The following is a 13,027-nucleotide window of genomic DNA, read 5'->3' as shown; positions in this document are numbered from 1 at the left end:
TGCGCACTTGTCCAGTAGAAGAGATGTGTTTTACAGTTGCGAAGGTGGAGAAATACTCATAGTTTTTAAGGTACGCAGTTTAGAGCTCATATTTATTGGAAATTTTTATCTTGTTTTGGTCTATACCGGCACCTCTGAAAATGTGGAATACTTTTTTTTAATTGCTTGTATAACGAACAGCTAAGAACAATTAAGTTCGAAGCCTTATGAACTTGTCCTGTTCTGTGCCGAGAGAGTCCTTCGCTGAAGTAATTATTAAGTGGGAAACAAGATTGGATGAACACATAGCCGGCCTCGCAAGTGGCATGCTATTTATATCCACACCGAAGTTGGTGATGGATGAGCAGGCTGGATGGGCGGCTTCCGCATGCTAAAACAGTTTCTGCTCGCAGCTAATCATATTTCTTTTCCCCTTGCAATTTACTTGCAGCAACTCTTTTAGAATTTATGAACAGCGTTCCAGTATAAGACGGGGTAAACATGGACGGAAGCAAGCTTTTCCGGTATAAATTATTCACTGCCGCTTTACTACCAGTAACGACCCTCGCATAAATCACTTTAAACGCAACAATGGCGGCATTTCTCATTAGATCTAAAGCAAGGTTTAGGCGGGAGATTTCGTAAGGAAACTCAAGGCGACAAAGGCATACAAAGGACTAAAGCAATTTAAGAAACAGTCAAAGTTGTTGCAAGTACTACCCTACATTCTTCATAACTGTACATATTACTAAGATACTTACTAGTTTATTCATGTATGTGTGGGTTAATACAGGTTATACTTTCAGATTGAGCTAAATGTTAGTATTAGGCCTCACAATACCCTGGATTGAGACGCGTACTCCGGGCCCACATTGTGGAAATATTAAAATCAAGTCAGGTACTTTATATGATAAATTCTGAAAAAAAATTTTTTAAAGAAATCTTCTACCAGATTCCACAGAAGTTTAAAATTTTTCAGTCAAGTTAATTTATGAATTCAAGTCTCAGTAGCAGACGTCACTTTCCACAATGAATGTCGTCTTCGATGTTTTTAAGTTCAGACCGTACTTACACATCAATACCTCTTTAAAATGTGTGTTGTGAGCGAAAGTCAACAATAATTATCGAAATTTGTAATTTTTTGTGGTAAATGTACCTCTATCTTGCAATTATGGAGCGTAGGACACCGGCTGTCGGTGAATTGTGAAAATAATATTCTAACAGCAGTTATTTTTACTGATTTTTATTTAGACTGGAAACAGATAGCCTAAATAAAAAGGTATAAAAATAACGGCTGTTGAAATATTATTTTTACAATTTTTTGTGGTGGTCACAAATAACTCTCCCCCTTGGTAGTTCGCGTTACTGGAAGTACGCTGATATTTCTAAGAATGTGTTAAAATATAATTTCATGTTCAGGACCTCTCTTACATATCAGTACCTCTTTAAAAAGTCTGTTGTTAGCATAAGTCAACAACAATTAGCATTTTTTGTATTTTTTTTAGGCTGGGTACAAAGTAAATCCCTTCGTCCGTGGCAATATGCGTTATTGAAAATAGATTGGTACTGCGAGGGTTAATTATATGTGACGGGAGGGAGATAGTGGACGAGAATCTCTCCTCCCAGTGGCGGGCCGAGGACACACACACACACACACACACACACACACACACACACACACACACACACACACACAGAGTCAATCCGAACTCCACCTACAAAATTTGGGAAATAACACAATGTAGATATTTACAGGGGAATACAGATACAAAAATGAACTGAGGTAAGAAAGCAGAAGACATTCAATTACTCCGTACCGAGCTACTGGAGACCACGGGCTCCTGATACCAGAAAATTGTGGATTTGCTCACAGATATTTTCTAGCCGTGGGAGTCTGCTTGTTCCCCTAACGGGCGCGCCCCAGGTGGCGAATAGGGAAGCTTGTCCGACTAGTCCGCAGAATTTGAGGGAAATAAAATACCTCTCACGGATCAGAAACAGGTCACTTGCCAGGGTTATCGTGAAGTCCTTAACGGCAACTTCGGCGGAGAATAACACCTTTAGTAAGCAGCAGTTGTCGGAGGAGGCACTCTCTACTTTCTGAGGGCTAATGAAAAAAGGACTACTGTCTTATGGTGAAGAGGGATCTTCAAAGGCTGAGGTAGTAAACTCTGAAAGAAAATCTTCAGATGCATTAGGCTGAGCAGGTCAGATGAAGAATGAGATATGTCCCCGCTTTTAATGAAAGAACGAGCCTCGTGTTGAAAATACCTAATGGTAGCACTTTTGTAACCATGGAATGAATGACGGCGCTTTACAGACTGAAGAAAATCCAAGGAATTCGAGAAGATCCACTGATAAAGGACGATAACTAGAACTTAACAAATAGTAGAAAACATTTGAGAGTGGGAACATGAGATGACAGGAAAGAGTGGAGAGGTTGTTAGAATTATGGAGAGGAGAAAGATTAATATCCTTGGAATGAGTGAGACCAAATGGATGGGGAAAAAACTCAAAAGTGGCACGGGCATAATAAATGGGCAAAGGACTGAGTGGGCCTTTTGTTTGACAGAGACATTGACCGCTTTACTGATGTAAGCTTTGTAAGTGAAACGATAATTAGGGCCAGAACGATCATGGGAAAGAGTAGTTTCACAATACTCCAAAGGTAAGCGCCTAAGCAAGGGTGCAGTGAGGATGAAAAAGTGATATTCCTTCAAGAACTGGAAGACCATGTAAGAGAAGACACAGGGTGACAGTTACTGAACTACATGAAAAAACCTAAATTAGTTACAAACTACGGCGTGCACGCACTTTATTCAACGACCGTAAAAACTTGAAACACAACGGCACAACATGCACCGATATTTTTCATATTGCGAGCAAGCATTCCCCACACGCATCGTTTGCTTTTCAAAGCACCGTGCAGCTATCACGTCTGACAGGCCAGAACGTGTTATCTTTGTGGCGTCTAGCGTGAAATGTCTCGGTTGCTCCAGGGACCTTGACCTGTAGGAGCCAATTACAGCACGGACCGCCAAAATTCAGTAGAAGCAGCATGCTGGGGAACAGGAAGCAGACATTCATGGTCCGGCTTCCATGTGATGTCTTTCTGGCGCTGTCTCTTGTGGCCATTCTGCAGTCTCATCATGCTGCTTGGTATAACTGGGTTAGATCGTTACCTGCATACAGTAGGCTTTGTCTGTGTATTTCTTTCGTGTTACACTACGTTCCTTCCATTCCATGTATATTTTCGACTAGTACTTAGAGTAACTTTTCACGCGTGCTTATTTTGTTTGCAGTGGCAATTCAGTATTCTTTTGTGATCCATTCGGATCAACATGCTCATATTGGTGGCAGTATCAATTTATAACGAATTTATTTGTGTGTTTAACAACAATATGAAATAAAATCCCAACAATATCACATGTAATTTACAAACTGACACTTAATTTTTTTTTTACTTAATTAATAGTGTCGTTCGTTGCTGTCAGGAAGTTATCTAAAGTTCCACAATATGCCATATTGGGACATCTGTAACAGTGTGGAGAATGGTTTGCCTGGCTGCTCCAGAATCGCATTTTGAAGATGGAGCTTTACCGCATCTATGAAGAGAGTCCGTCATGATTGGTGCATATTCTGTTAACCGTTGTTTGTGCTCTGTGTGACTAGTCGAAGTCACGGTTTCTTTCTTACACTGGTCTACTTCTGGCGATGTTGCAGGCAAGCGTCTGTTCAGTCTCATTCCCATGACTGAGTTAAGTACAACTGAGACGTGTGTCCCTGGCCAAAGACGCGAGGCAGCTCTTCTCCACGAGTTTAAATGCATAAAAGGCAACCCACAACTCTCTATCCATCAACATACTGTTAACCTAGAAAGAAACTCGCTTCGGTCAAGAAAACCATCCATTTATAAATCATTCATTTGTGACAATCTATGGCTCGAAACCCATCCCTCTCTTAAAATTAAGGGGAAATATTTTATAGCATTCATTTTGGGTCTTATCAAATGATCATGTAATTTGTGACCTTATCACTCGTTGACCACGATGGCACCGAAACAGAGGACGACCGAAGAAAGGCAGAAATACTGAATTCAGTGTTCCGAAACTGTTTCACTGCGGAAAATCGTAACACGGTCCCTGACTTCAGCCGTCGCACGGACGCCAAAATGGAAAATATTGAAATAAACGATATCGGAATTGAAAAACAACTGCTATCACTTAGTAGCGGAAAAGCATCCGGACCAGACGAGATACCCTTAAGATTCTACAGTGATTATGCTAAAGAACTTGCCCCCTTTCTATCAGCAATTTATCGTAGATCGCTGGAAGAACGTAAAGTACCTAGCGACTGGAAGAAAGCGCAGGTCGTTCCCATTTTCAAGAAGGGTCATAAATCAGATGCGAATAATTATAGGCCTATTTCGCTTACGTCAATCTGTTGTAGAATAATGGAACATGTTTTGTGTTCTCGTATTATGACGTTCTTAGATAATACAAATCTCCTTCATCATAACCAACATGGATTCCGCAAACAGAGATCATGTGAAACTCAGCTCGCCCTATTTGCCCAAGAAATTCACAGTGCCGTAGACACTGGCGAGCAGATTGATGCCGTATTCCTGGACTTCAGGAAGGCATTTGATACGGTTCCGCACTTACGTTTAGTGAAAAAAATACGAGCTTACGGAATATCGGACCAGGTTTGTGATTGGATTCAGGATTTCCTAGAAGAAAGAACACAACATGTCATTCTTAACGGTTCAAAATCTGCAGATGTAGAGGTAATTTCGGGAGTACCGCAGGGAAGCGTGATAGGACCTTTATTGTTTACAATATACATAAATGACTTGGTTGACAACATCGGTAGCTCCGTGAGGCTATTTGCAGATGACACGGTTGTCTACAAGAAAGTAGCAACATCAGAAGACTCGTACGTACTCCAGGAGGACCTGCAGAGGATTAATGCATGGTGCGACAGCTGGCAGCTTTCCCTAAACGTAGATAAATGTAATATAATGCGCATACATAGGGGCAGAAATCCATTCCAGTACGATTATGCCATAGGTGGTAAATCATTGGAAGCGGTAACGACCGTAAAATACTTAGGAGTTACTATCCGGAGCGATCTGAAGTGGAATGATCACATAAAACAAATAGTGGGAAAAGCAGGCGCCAGGTTGAGATTCATAGGAAGAATTCTAAGAAAATGTGACTCATCGACGAAAGAAGTAGCTTACAAAACGCTTGTTCGTCCGATTCTTGAGTATTGCTCATCAGTATGGGACCCTTACCAGGTTGGATTAATAGAAGAGATAGACATGACCCATCGAAAAGCAGCGCGATTCGTCATGGGGACATTTAGTCAGCGCGAGAGCGTTACGGAGATGCTGAACAAGCTCCAGTGGCGGACACTTCAAGAAAGGCGTTACGCAATACGGAGAGGTTTATTATCGAAATTACGAGAGAGCACATTCCGGGAAGAGATGGGCAACATATTACTACCGCCCACATATATCTCGCGTAATGATCACAACGAAAAGATCCGAGAAATTAGAGCAAATACGGAGACTTACAAGCAGTCGTTCTTCCCACGCACAATTCGTGAATGGAACAGGGAAGGGGGGATCAGATAGTGGTACAATAAGTACCCTCCGCCACACACCGTAAGGTGGCTCGCGGAGTATAGATGTAGATGTAGATGTATTCATTTATCACATCTTGGAATCACTTTCTTTTCAAAAACATACAACTGAGTGGAGCTGCAACGCCGCACTGGCACTTGTTTGTGGGCATGTGGAATCTGAGGGATGTCGAAGGGGTTGCCTGCCTCCAGGTGCACTCAAGAAAGGTGCACAGGTGGGACTGAGGGTGTTGCGAAACTGGGGTGTCGAACACGGACCCTTTGCCGTTTTATTCAAGCAAATATCAGTATCGAATCCTCCTCTCCCTCCCCATATTTACGCCACATGGCTGAAAAAGCGTAAACACAATTTGCTGCTTAATATGATGCTCGGATTTAATCGAATGGTTCTGAACAGTCCCTAGTGACTTCACCCTGTATATTACTGCACTGCACTCCAAAGCTGTGAGATTCCATTCAGTAAGGTTGCAGCCCCACAATGTCCTTAGAGAAGCGAAGACTCGTCCTAGTGTGGGGAACGGGGGAGAGGGGTGGGAGGGGAGGGAGGTGTCGGCAGTGTCAAAAGTTGTCAGAAGAACGTCGTTCTGTTGCACATCACCCTGCAAAATGTTGTTCTGGGCCGCAAAATTGGTGTAAATAAACATGTAAAAGGGACGGGATCGTTTCAATGACGCCCTTTATGCCACTTCCTGAGGCCTTTTCACGTCGATTCTGAACATAGGTGTGTCTGAAATGTTTTCCTTAACTACCCATAAGGAAAATGGTTCAAATGGCTCTAAGCACTATGGGACTTAACATCTTAGGTCATCAGTCCCCTAGACTTGGACCTGCTTAGATCTAACGACATCACACACATCCATGCCCGAGGCAGGATTCGAACCTGAGACCGTACCAGCAGCGCGGTTCCGCACTGAAGCGCCGAGAACCGCTCGGCAACAGCGGCCGGCCCATAAGAAAACCTTGTGACAGTGAAACGCGTCGGGCTGTAGCCAACCTCTGTTTCATTCTCATTACGCGCATTAACTTAATTCGTAGAATGACAGAGCGCTATTATTTATAAAAGCAAGATATGATCAAAACAGAGTAATTGTAAATGATGGGCGCTTATTTTGCAGACTAGTTAATCATTCAGTTTTGGGGTGACCTCTTGGTCTTGACTTTGTTATTGGGGGTTCTCATTCTTTTTATCTCTCGCACTAACCTAACGATGCAATCATCACAATTAATTGAGCACCATGTTTAAATTCATTTAGGACAGATCGTCACGTTCGTTGCCAACTGAGTCATTATCCTTCTAGAGCAACTCCACTCATTCCTTTTCTTATGTTGTACTGTAACTGAGGTTTGTATAACTTTCCGTACTCATTTCTCCAAGTAAAATATTTGTGAAACAGTTCGTTCTAGCACATTATCCTTGATCTCTAATCAAATTTATAGCGTTTATGAATCCTTATTTCATTCCAGTAGTCGATAGTCCCCATTACTAAGGTAACGTCCCCAAATATGGTCCCCTTTTTCATTATCACTTGTAAATCCTTCAAACTGCTAAAAGAAAGGCAAGTGAATGTGTCATTATACACTCAAGTATGTTTATCATAAATTCCAAGGTCAACTTCCGTAATAACTTTATGACGAACGTAAGAAATAATGATAATACAAAAAAGTGCCATTCCTGTACTTACGAAAAAGGTGATCCAAAAATTCCCCCTATGTATTAACGGCACACAAAACTTTGACAGTTGGTAATAAAATCTCAAAACACATAAGAACTTACAAAAATTAGTTAATACTAGAAAACTCTCGAGTATTGACATTTAAGTTGCAAGTAAAGAGTGCAAATAAGTAAAGTTTTTGCTGACCTGAGTTTCTCCTGGCGTATACAACTTTCAAATAACTTCCGGGAATTCAGCCAGGTAACACTTTCAGCGTCCTATAGTGAGTAACATCGGCGCTCCGACACATCGTGTATCCAGGCATCTTGCTTCTCTGTTGAGTCCACAAGTAGGACGGTGTGAACATCATATCAGGAACTCAGCTGATTTTTTACGTCGTTTGGAGGGACTGAGGCTGAATGACTCTGATATTTTAGTGAGTTTCGATGTGGTCTCTCTACACTCGTGTTCCTCTGTCTGATTCGTTGCGGTTAATTAAAGCCAGGTTTGGTGCTGATTTAACTAATCTCTTTAGGCATGTGTTGACATCCACTTACTTTTTATTTAATGACCAGTATTACGAGCAGACAGATGGAGTTGCGATGGGTAGTCCGTTGTCTCCTGTGATCGCAAATTTGTTTATGGAAGACTTCGAGGAACGTGCATTGGAGTCGGCGCCCTTAAAACCCGCCTGTTTCTTTAGATACGTTGACGATACCTTCGTTGTTTGGCCTCACGGTAGGGAGAATTTGAATGTCTTTCTAGAACATCTGAACTCGATCCACCCGAACATTCGTTTTACGATGGAGGTGGAAGAGGATGGTTGCCTTCCCTTTCTCGACGTGTTGGTTAGGAGGAAGGATGATGGATCATTGGGACATGCAGTCTACAGGAAACGTACTCTCACCGACTTGTACTTACAAGCTAATAGTTGTCACCATTCGGCTCAGCGTGAAGGGGTACTTCGTACCTTGGTACACAGGGCACATGTCGTTTCTGACGCTGAGACTTTGCCAGCTGAGCTGTCCCATCTTGAAGTTACATTTCGTCAAAATGGTTATTGTGATAGACAGATTGAACGTGCGTTGCGCTATCGACCAACTGTACATCGGGTGATTGATGATAATTCTGAGTCAACACCTAAGTCTACTGCCTTTTTGCCTTACGTAGGAAACACGTCCAATAAGATCGGTCGTATTTTACGGAAATACGATGTGAAATGTGTTTTCCGACCTCCATCTAAAATTAGAGCACTTTTGAGTTCCGTTAAGGATGATCTTGGACTGCGTAAGACGGGTGTATATCGTATTCCTTGTAGCTGCGGCATGGCATATATTGGTCAAACTATCAGGACCGTGGAGGACAGATGTACTGAGCATAAACGGCACACACGATTACAGCAGCCAAATAGATCTGCTATTGCCGAACGTTGCTTGGATACTGGTCACCCCATGTTATATAATAACACCGAGATATTGGCATGCACGTCCAGCTATTGGGACAGTGTCATTAGGGAGGCAGTTGAGATTAAATTAGCGAGCAACCTCGTTAACAGGGATGGAGGTTTCTGTTTAAACTCTGTTTGGAATCCGGCTCTCTCCCTTGTCAAAAAACAGAGGAACAGAGTCAATGCTGCCTCACCTGCGAATTCATAGTCTCACTATCGATAGCTCTGACTTTGGTCATCTTTGGTGGCACTAGTGTTCAGTGTGTATGTGTTATCTTTCCTGCTTCTATCCGAGAACCGAGGTACTAAATTTGCATGTACGCCGCCTGTCCGTTGCAGTTTGCCTTGAAAATGGCGGGGTGTTCTCCCGCCGAAATATCGGCGGTCGCTGAAAGTGTTACCTGGCTGAATTCCCGGAAGTTATTTGAAAAAAAAGTTTTTGCTGCTGGTCCCGGCGGAGGTTCGAGTCCTCCCTCGGGCATGGGTGTGTGTGTGTTTGTCCTTAGGATAATTTAGGTTACGTAGTGTGTAAGCTTAGGGACTGATGACCTTAGCAGTTAAGTCCCATGAGATTTCACACACATTTGACTTTTTTTTTTTTTTTTTTTTTTAAGTAAAGTTTCACCTGAAATTCGTCCATTGCATTTTTTATGGTTCCACAAAAACCCCTGCGAATATACTTTGTTGCACACTGGGCATTATGCATCTTCACTGCCGTCACTTTCATCACTAACATATACTTCACCAAAATTTGAATCGAAATCTTCTTCAGCAAAAGATTCTTCAAGGGGATTCAGAGGAAAAAACTTTTATTTTCCCTCTTCGGTTTGCGTAACCTGTGTTCTTTCTTGAAGCTGATTCCTCATGGTCATATTTCCTTTTATGTGACTGCACAAGAATGTTTCTGAGTGGTGGGCCTGTGATAAGTTTAGCTGAACATCGTCGGGTGAAAGTGCTTGGTTCCACGACAGGCACAGATCGAATCGAATACCCTTATGTGATACGGTACGACTATCAATTTCTGGAGCAGTGTCTGGTTGCATAAAATGTCAGTCGAAGATGGTTTCATCCAAATTCCCGTGGTTCTAAACCCATTAATAGCCGTTGACGTATTTTCAGCTATCGTGTAAGCACGAACCATCTTGACGTTTGCGTTTTACAGCAAAAATTTTTCTACTTTTATGATGAACCATCTTCAAGTCTGTTGCATCAACATTAAAAATTTTTCATAGGATTGTGTTTTATTTTCTCCATTTCCGACTTTACAATAGAAAAAAAAAATTCCACGTTCTCCACTGGGAATCCCTGGATTCTAGCTTTAAATAGCATCTGAGGTGTTGTGAGAGAGATATCTGGATGGCGTTTCATGAACAGTTGCAATCATTTCTTATCTGCGAGTCCTTGATGAGACTTAAAAGGATACTCAATATTATTTATAATGGGAAAAGCACATAAAGTGAGTAGAAGGAAAGACGAATGGTCGACTTCCGTTTATTGGGAGATTTCTAGTAAAAGGTAGCTCATCTATAAGGAGACCGCATACAGAACCCTAGCGCTGACCTATTCTCGAATAGTGCTAGAATTTTTGGGATCCCAAGCAGGTCGGATTACGTGAAACATCGAAGCAATTCAGAGGCGAGCCGCTAGATTCGTTAACGGTAGGTCTGATCAACACACAAATCTTACGGAGATGCTTCACGAACTCAAATGCGAACCCCAGAAAGAAAGAGGACTTTCTTTTCGTGAAACAGTACTGAGAAACTTTGGAGAACTGGCAACTGCGGCTGACAAGGAGAACGATACTCCTGCCGCCAACTTTCATTTCGCGTGTGGAATGCGAACACAACATAATAGAAAGTAGAGCTCGCACGCAAGCATACCGATGGTCCCTTTACCGCGCTCTGTTTGAAAGTGGAACAGTTAAGCGAACTGCTAGTAGTGGAACAACGTACGTTCCGCGATGTACGGTATAGTGGCCAGTGGAGTATGTACACTGAGGTGACAAAAGCCATGGCATACCTCCTAATGTCACATCGGACCTCTTTTCGCCCGGCACAATACAGCAACTCGGCATGGCGTGGATTCAACAAGTGACTGAAAGTCCTTGACAGAAATAATGTGTCATGCTGCCACTATAGCCGCCCATAATTACGAAAGTATTGCCGGTGTAGGATTTTGCGCATGAAATGATCTCTCGATAATGTGTCATAACTGTTCGATGGGATTTATGTCGGACGATCTGAGTGGTCAAATCATCCCCTCGAACTGTCCAGAATGTTCTTCAAAACCAATCGCAAACAATTGTGGCCTGGTGACATGGGGCATTGTCGTCCATAAAACTTGCATGGTTGTTTGGGAACAGGAAGTCCATAAATGGTTGAAAATTACTTCCAGGTATCCGATCATAAACATTTTCAGTCAATGATCGGTTCAATTAATAAACCCAGCCCACTCTATTATGCAGCCACCACCAACTTGCACAGTACGTTTCTGACAACTTGGGTCCATGACTTCGTGGGGTCTGCGTCAGACTCGAATCCTACCATCTGGTGTTGCCAACTCAAATCGGGACTCATCTGAGCAGGTCAGGATTTTCCAGTCGTCTAGGGTCCAACCGATATGGTCATGAGCTCAGGATAGGCTCTGCAGGCGATGTCGTGTTGTAACAAAAGGCACTCGCGTCGGTCGTCTGCTGCCATAGCCCTTTAACGCCAGTTCTCGCCACGCTGTCGTAACGGATACGTTTGTCGTACGTCCCTCGTTGATTTCTGCGCTTATTTCATGCAGTGTTGCTTGTCTGCTAGCAGTGACAGCTCTGCTCAAACGCCGCTGCTCTCGGTCGTTAAGTGAAGGCCGTCGGGCACTGCGTTGCCCGTGGTGAAAGTTAATGACAGAAATTTGGTATCATCGGCACATTCTTGACACTGTTCAGTCGTAATATGGAATTCCATAACGATTACCTAAATGTGATGTCCGATGTGTCTAGCTCCAACTACTCTACTGGCTGTTAAAATTGCTACAGACGGTAAATTAAACAGACAGGAAGAAGATGCAGTGATATGCAAATGATTAGCTTTTCAGAGCATTCAAACAAGGTTTGCGCCGGTGGCGACACCTACAACGTGCTGACATGAGGAAAGTATCCAGCCAATTACTCATACACTATCAGCAGTTGACCGGCGTTGCCTGGTGAAATGTTGTTGTGATGCCTCGTGTAAGGAGGAGAAATGCGAACCATCACGTTTCCGACTTTGGTAAAGGTCGGACTGTAGCCTATCGCGATTGCGGTTTATCGTATCGCGACATTGCTGCTCGCGTTGGTCGATATCCAATGACTGTTAGCAGAATATGGAATCGATGGGTTCAGGGGGGTAATACGGAACGTCGTGCTGGATCCCAACAGCCTCGTATCACTAGCAGTCTAGATGACAGGCATCTTATCCGCATGGCTGTAACGGATTGTGCAGCCACGTCTCGATCCCTGAGTGAACACATGGGGACATCTGCACGAACAGTTGGACGACGTTTGCAGCAGCATGGACTATCAGCTCGGAGGCCATGGATGCGGTTACCCTTGACGTTGCATCACAGACAGGAGCGTTTGTGATGGTGTACTCAACGACGAACCTGGGTGCACGAATGGCAAAAGTCATTTTTCGGATAAATCCAGGTTCTGTTTACAGCATCATGATGGTCGCATCCGTGTTTGGCGACATCGCGGTGAATGCACATTGGAAGCGTCTATTCGTCATCGCCATACTGGCGTATCACCCGGCGTAATGGTATGGGGTGCCATTGGTTACACGTCTCAGTCACCTCTTGTTCTCATTGATGGCACTTTGAAGAGTGGACGTTACATTTCAGATGTGTTACGACCCGTGGCTCTACACTTTATTCGATCCCTGCGAAACCCTACATTTCAGCAGGGTAATGCACGATCGCATGTTGCGGGTCCTGAACGGGCCTTTCTGGATACAGAAATTGTACGACTACTGCCCTGGCCAGCACATTCTCCATATCTCTCACCAATTGAAAACGTCTGGTCAATGGTGGCCGAGCAAGTGGCTCGTCGCAATACGCCAGTCACTACTTTTGATGAATTGTGGTATCGTTCTGGGTACTGATTTCTCAGGATCTATGCACCCAAATTACGCGAAAATGTAATCACATGTCAGTTCTAGCATAATATATTTGTGCAATGAATACCCGTTTATCATCTGCATTTCTTCTTGGTGTAGCAATTTTAATGACCAGTAGTGCAGATAGTGCAGACTTGCAGGGAACCTGAATCACTGTCAGATAC

Source organism: Schistocerca americana, chromosome X (assembly GCF_021461395.2).
Source record: "Schistocerca americana isolate TAMUIC-IGC-003095 chromosome X, iqSchAmer2.1, whole genome shotgun sequence".
NCBI classification, from domain to species: Eukaryota; Metazoa; Arthropoda; class Insecta; order Orthoptera; family Acrididae; genus Schistocerca; species Schistocerca americana.
The sequence above is the reverse complement of the archived record's forward strand: the minus strand, read 5'-3'. Positions refer to the sequence as shown.